A 7,326-nucleotide genomic window follows, 5' to 3' on the forward strand; every position below is an offset into this window, starting at 1 on the left:
ATTGTAGTTTTGATTTGCATTTCTCTAATAACTAGTGATTTGAGAATCTTTTCATGTGTTTGTTGGCCATCTGTATGTCTTCTTTGGAGAAATGTCTATTTAAGTCTTCTGCTTATTTTTTGATTGGTTGTTGGTTTTTTGATACCGAACTGCAAGAGCTGTTTGTATATTTTGGAGGTTAATCCCTTTTCCTTTGCTTTGTTTGCAAATATTTTCTCCCATTCTTAGAGTTGTCTTTTCATCTTGTTTATGGCCTCCTTTACTGTGCAAAAGCTTTTAAGTTTAATTAGGTACCGTTTGTTTAGTTTTGTTTTTATTTTCATTACTCTGGGAGGTGGGTCAAAGATCTTGCTGTGATTTGTGTCAGAGTATTCTGCCTGCTTTTTCCCCTAAGAGCTTTACAGTATCTGGAGTTACATTCAGGTCTTTAATCCATTTTGAGTTTATTTTTGTGTATGTGTTTCATCCTCTTACATGGAGCTGTCCAGTTTTCCCAGCACCTCTTATTGAAGAGACTGTGTTTTCTCCATTGTATATTCTTGCCTTCTTTGTTGTAGATTAGGTGACCATAGGTTTGTGAGATTATTTCTGGGTGTTCTATACTGTTTCATTGATCTGTATTTCTGTTTTGGACATTGGTTGTTTTTGCCCATCCAGTCTCTGAGCCCCAAGCAACAGCTCTCGATTGTGTGTAGGGCATGGTCTTTCCCCTACATGATCTTTGGAGTTCATGTAATACTGATCCAACCTCCTCACTTTGGAGTAGCCATTGACCTCAGGCTACCCAGTAAGGGCTTCGCTTTCATCCCAATGGCTACAGTTCAAGATGGATAAGTATTCCAGTGCTGCTTTTCTGTTGGACTTGAAGCTGAGTCATTTTGCCAAGTGTCTCCATGCAGAGAGTCAAGACAACACAAAAGAAAGCAGAGGGAAAAGAAGGTGTGAGAGAGCTGAATCATGGGGACGTTGTTGAGCCACTTTGTCCAGTCATGTTTAATTAGTTGAAGTCTTTTCGTCTTACAGCTGTTTGAGTTGGACCTGCCACTGCAAGGCCTGAGCCTGACACACTCACCTAGGGCTGGGGCAGTGTGCGTGAGGACATTCTATCCCTAGGCCCAGTAAGAACCTTCATGTTCTTTGAAGTAAGGACTTTGATACTCTATCTTCCTGGCTTGCATGGGTAGTTCTTTACTTTGTCACAGCAGTAGTGGAAAAGTAAAATATTATTTAGACTTTTGCTATTTACCTACCCACCTATTTATAACTCTATCTTTAATCATAAATATTTTTACTATAAGCTCACGTGAAAGAAAAAATCAGAACTTTTCCTCTTTGATGACATTAGATCCTTGATAGGGATACTCTTTTTTGTTTGTTTGTTTAATAGATTGAAGGATAAAATTTCATTCAATAGCATATAAAAAATATGGGTCATTTTTACCAATAAAAAACCTTGAGGAATAACATTTTGTATTATCAAGATCTTTTCTGATTCAAGCTATCATAAACACAGCATACAAAAAAAAAATAGCTTTCAAAAACTAGAGTGGCTTTTTTCCTTGGTCTTTTTAGGTTCTCATGTTTCAAAGCAATAAAGATGAGCGTTTTGCCTATTCCCTAAAACATTCTCCTCTCCAATATAAGTCAAGGTTTTCAATAAACTTGCAAGTAAAATCTGGTAAAAAGTAACCAGGAAAGATTTCCTTCCATTTTTCTCTTTTTGCTTTAATTGAAAAAAAAGAAGATAAATTATAGAGAAATAGTTCCAAAGGCATATTCTTTTCATCAAGATTCACTTTACCTTTTGGTCTTTTGTGAAGAGCACCGGAAATGAAACAGCTTCATCAAAAATTATCTTGGCATGCAGATGTTAATAAATTGATTTCTTTAAACGTAAAAATCTGAATTTTTAAAAAACCGTAAATAATCTGGTCAAATATTATTATGGATTGAATTGTGTCCCCTGAAAAGATAGGTTAACTCATAACCCCTAATACCTCTGAATGTTAGCCTATTTGGGACTAGTATTGTCACAGATGTAATTAGTTAAGATAAAGCCATGACTTTTCACTTTCATGCATTGGAGAAGGCAATGGCAACTCACTCCAGTGTTCTTACCTGGAGAATCCCAGGGACGGGGGAGCCTGGTGGGCTGCCGTCTATGGGGTCGCACAGAGTCGGACACGACTGAAGTGACTTAGCAGCAGCAGCAGCAGTGTCCTTGCAAGAAGATGGCCTTGTGAAGACAGTGGCACATGGTGAGAACAGCATGTGACAATGAAGATGTGGCTGCAAACCAAGGAATACCAAAGATTGGTGGCAAACCAGCAGAAGCTAGAAAGAGGCAAGGAAGGATTCCCGTACAGGTTTCAGGGGGGACAGGGCCCTGTCTGCCACCTTAATTTCAGACTTCTGACCTCCAGAACTGTGGACAATAAATTGCAGTTGTTCTAAGCCACCTACTTTGTGGTACAATGTTGTGGCAGTGCTAGAAAACAAATAAATAATTGCTTCTTTATATAATAATAATATGTTACAATGATAGACAAGAAAAAATACCACAAATAATACTCCTAGGTCTATCAATTTCCAAAAGCCTTTGAGTCCTTCACTACATCTCCTGTGAAAATGTAGCCATTCGACTGTTGGTATCCCCGGGAATGTTGACATCGCTCTAAAGGGATGAACGGTTATTGTGAAGGGTTCCAGAGGAACCCTGGGGAGGGACTTTAATTACATCCATATAGAACTCAGTCTACTTGGAAAGAAAAAAAGAGGCTCTGGGTTGATAAATGGTGTCTGAGTCAGTTCAGGCTGCTGTAACAGAATCCCATAAATTGAGTGGCTTATAAACAGCAGAAATTTATTTTCCACAGTTCTGGAGGCTGGAAAGTCCAAGATCAAGGTCCTGGAAGATTTAGTTTCTGGTGTGGACCTGCTTCCTGGTTCATAGATGTAAAGTCACTAATCCAGTTCCTGAGGACTCCACCTCCAAATACTACCACACTGAGAATTAAGTTTTAACATACGAATTTGAGAGGAACACAAACATTCAGTCTGTTGTTCAGTTGCTCAGTTGTGTCTGACTCTTTGCTGCTGTGTGGACTGTAGCACACGAGGCCTCCCTGGCCCTCACTCCCTCCCCCGGAGTTCACCCAAGTTCATGTCCATTGAATCGGAGATGCCATCCAACCATCTCATCCTCTACTACCCTCTTCTCAGTCTATAGCAGTGGGGAAATAGAAAGGAACTGGCTACAGTTCAAATTATCTGTGCTTCACATACAGAACGTGATCAAGAGCAAGGTACTGGGCTTCCATCACAAGATGAGGTGTGTATATTCTCACTTACCTATCAATGCTATTGTTCAGTAAAATGGGTCTCTTATTAAAATTGAATTTGTTGAGTGAAAAATACATTTGTAGGACTCGGGTGAGGCCAAAGCATTGCTTGTTCAGTATTTCAAGCCCAGAAAGATGTTATTAATAAATCTTGAAGGAAATGACGTTGACTTCATATCAGATTTAGCTGCTTTTAACAACAGTTAAAAGCAAAGCTATCAGAAAAAGTTTGGACGGTATGTTTCTGAAAAAGGAACAGTTCAGCAGGCTAAGATCTAAGAGTTTGTCCAGCTATGGAAGCCGCAAGATGCCAGATGATTTCTAAGACCTATTTGTGAAACTTTAAAGATGCACTAAAGCCCCCTATTGATCTGGGGCTTTTTCTTAAGAGGAACAGAGAGACCGAGACCTTGATAGGTCACTTGACAGTATTATCCACAATGCTTAAAAAAAAAAAAAAAAATCTGGTAATTTCGTATCATAGTCTTCTTATGTAGAAGACTGTAATTATGATAGAGCTCAAAATCCCCCCAAAGGCATGATGGGAAGCAGGTGTCCTGCACAACTGCTGTTTCCTTGCACTAGACCCAGCTCGTTAAGCTCAGAAGTTCTCAGACTTTGTGTGAGGACCCTCTTAGTGATCTCTGCATTTCCTCTTTCCCCTCACTTTCCTCCTACTTCCCCTTGCTTCGTTAAAAAGAAATTCTATAAAACTACCAAGCTAGATTCATGAAGACACTGGTGCCCTTTAGATGGGACACCAATGATAGAACCCATTTATTTTTAATGTGATACTTCTATTATTTTTGAGGGTAAACCATAAAAATAACCCAAACACACAAGAATTCAGACTGCCAGCCACTTGGAAGATATCCCCAACTTCCAGACATCCCTAGGCGGCATCTTGAGAATTGCTGCAATAATTACCTGGTGCAGTGGTTTTTAATTCTAGTTGCACATGAAAGTCACCTGGGAAACTTCTCACTCCACATCAATTAACTGAGAAGCTCTGGGGATGGGGCCCAGGCACAAGGAATTTGTAAAAGACTCTCCAGTGATTCTAACACACAGCCAGGACTGAATGCCAGTGGCTTAATGTCAAGTTTCGTTACTATTGGAGTCCAAACTCTGATAAAGAGAGGCAGAGGTGAGCACCCATCTCTGCCACTTACAGCCCTCTGCTTTTTGTCTGATTGGAGTTATATAAATCCTAAGTGGAGCTAAGACTAAGCCTATAATTGTCATGGCAATGCCCTAGATTTTCCTATCAAATCCAATCTTATTTAGGATGGGAGATGCAGAAGTGACTCTAGTGAAGTTAAAATATTTCTGCCCCTATTTAGAATATTCAGCATTAAATTCAACAGAATTTTCCCATACATTTTTAAACACTAAAACTTTTTCAAACAGCAGATCTTACCTGAATCAAATAAATGTATCATTAATTGTAAAGTGTGCTTGATCACAGAGAGTTTTCTAGGCAATCAGCATCATGCATAGCCTTTAATGCCTCCTGTCTGCTGAATGTGAATTCTGCATGTTGAGCACAAATTTGCAAATTTCTCTGCTTATGCTTCATCACTCCCTTCTCTGATTGAATATAAAAGAAGCAAGATTTGAAAATCATAGACTTGGGAGGGACATGGGGAAACCATTTTATCTAGGCCTCTGATTTTACAGTTAGATGCCTAATCCACTAACAGAGTCAGGCTACCAAGGTCTTTTGTTAAGTTTGTGAATGCTCTAGCATGGAGGATGACAACAAACTTCTAACTTGCTCCCCCGCTTCCAGCCCCCTGCCACTCCTTTTTCTCCACATTGCTCTCAGAGTGATCATTCTAAAGATAAATCCAATCAAGTCACTCCTTGTCTTGTTTAGCATTCCTCAATGACTCTGTTTGCCTCAGGTGCAAATTCAAATTCCTTAGCCTCTCTTACAATCATTCATAAACTGATTGGACTGGACGCTGAGGGAAATGTCTCCTGGAGCTCACGTTTCTCACTGTAGATTGCAGTCAGACCAGGGTTCGCAATGATCTAAATGCAGTTTTCCATATGAGTCCTATCTGTCACCACACATTTGCACATGCTGTTCTTTCTCTCAACGATGTTCTCTCCCCACTAGGTAAAGAGATCCTTCCTCTATTCTCTCAAGTCTCTCAAGGAGACCCTTCATCTATTCTTTAGTGAGCAGGGGAGACATCAGAAATTGCAGCACAAAGTGTAGAAGGTAGGAGAGGACTTACTGAGATGAGGGTAGAAGATTGAATGGTAGTATTTATATCCTGAAATAAAAGACCTTATTAGCTGTTTTTGTATAAAAGAGCTTCAAAGTTACACGTAATACCAAGGTTAAATGGATTGGGAATGGAACCCTCTGGGGTGGTGGTGGTAGTGCTGCTATTTCAATGGCCATAATAGGAAAGCAAATGGTTTCTTCTATTTTTATCATCGTCATCAACTACCGTCTATCCCTCCGTCTTGTTGTTGTTCCGTCACTAAGTTGTGTCTGACTCTTTGCGACCTCAGGAACTGCAGCACACGAGGCTTCTCTGTCCTTCACCATCAACTGAAGTTTGCTCAAACTCATGTCCATTGAGTCGGTGATGCCATCCAACCATCTCATCTTCTGTCGTCCCCTTCTCCTCCCACCTTCAATCTTTCCTAGCATCGGGGTCTTTTCCAATGAGTCAGTTCTTCACATCAGGTGGCCGAAGTATTAGCGCTTCAGCTTTAGCATCAGTCCTTCCAATGAATATTGAGTGTTGATTTCCTTTAGGATTGACTGGTTTGTTCTCCTTGCAGTCCAAGGGATTCTCAAGAGTCTTCTCCAGTTCAAAAGCATCAGTTTTCAGCAGTCAGCCCTTTTTATGGTCCAACTCTCACATCTGTTCATGACTACTGGAAAGAACATAGCCTTGACTATATAGAACTTTGTTGGGAAAGTGATGTCTTTGCTTTATAATACACTGTCTAGGTTTGTCTTAGCTTTCCTTCCAAGAAGCAATTGTCTTCTAATTTCATGGCTACAGTCACTGTCCTCAATGATTTTGGAGGCCAAGAAAATAAAATCTGTCACTGTTTCACTTTTTCCCCATCTGTTTGCCATGAAATGATGCCATGATCTTTGTTTTTTGAATGTTGAGTTTTAAGCCAGCTTTTTCACTCTCCTTCTTCACCATCATCAAGAGGCTCTTTAGTTCCTCTTTAGTTTCTCCCATTAGAGTGGTATCATCTGCATATCTGAGGTTGTTGATATATCTCCTGGAAATCTTGATTCCAGCTTGTGATTCATCGAACCCGGCATTTTGCACAATGTAGTCTACATATAAGTTAAATAAGCAGGGTGACAATATACGGCCTTGACGAACTCCTTACCCAGTTTTGAACCAGTTTGTTGTTTCATGTTTGGTTCTGACTGTTGCTTCTTGACCCACATACAGGTTTCTCAGGATACAGGTAAGGTGGTGTGGTATTCCCATCTCTTTAAGAATTTTCCACAGTTGTGATCCACACAGTCAAAGGCTTTAGTGTAATTCAATGAAGCAGAAGTAGATGTTTCTGTGGAATTCCCTTGCTTTCTCTGTGATCCAATGGATATGGCAATTTGATCTCTGGTTTTGCTGCCTTTTCTAAATCTAGCTTGAACTCCTGGAAGTTTTTGGTTCACATACTGTTGAAGCCTAGCTTGAAGGATTTTGAACATTACCTAGCTAGCATGTGAAATGAGTGTAATTGTATAGTAGTTTGAACATTCTTCAACTATGTCTGTCTTTGGGATTGGAATGAAAACTGACCTTTTCTAGTCCTGTGGCCACTGCTGAGTTTTCCAAATTTGCTGGCATACTGAATGCAGCACTTTAACAGCATCATCTTTTAGGATTTGAAATAGTTCAGCCTGAGTTCCGTCACCTCTAGCTTTGTAGTAATGCTTCCTAAGACCCACTTGACTTCACACTCCAGGATGTCTGGCTCTAGGTTTGTA

General features: G+C 40.0%; 1 pseudogene; it reads left to right on the plus strand.

The window, feature by feature from the left end:
• The first annotated feature begins 2,277 nt into the window (after positions 1-2,277).
• On the plus strand, positions 2,278-3,548 carry LOC113896328 (annotated as a pseudogene).
• Positions 3,549-7,326: the final 3,778 nt, after the last annotated feature.

Source organism: Bos indicus x Bos taurus, chromosome 7 (genome assembly GCF_003369695.1).
Source record: "Bos indicus x Bos taurus breed Angus x Brahman F1 hybrid chromosome 7, Bos_hybrid_MaternalHap_v2.0, whole genome shotgun sequence".
In the NCBI taxonomy this organism is placed as follows: Eukaryota; Metazoa; Chordata; class Mammalia; order Artiodactyla; family Bovidae; genus Bos; species Bos indicus x Bos taurus.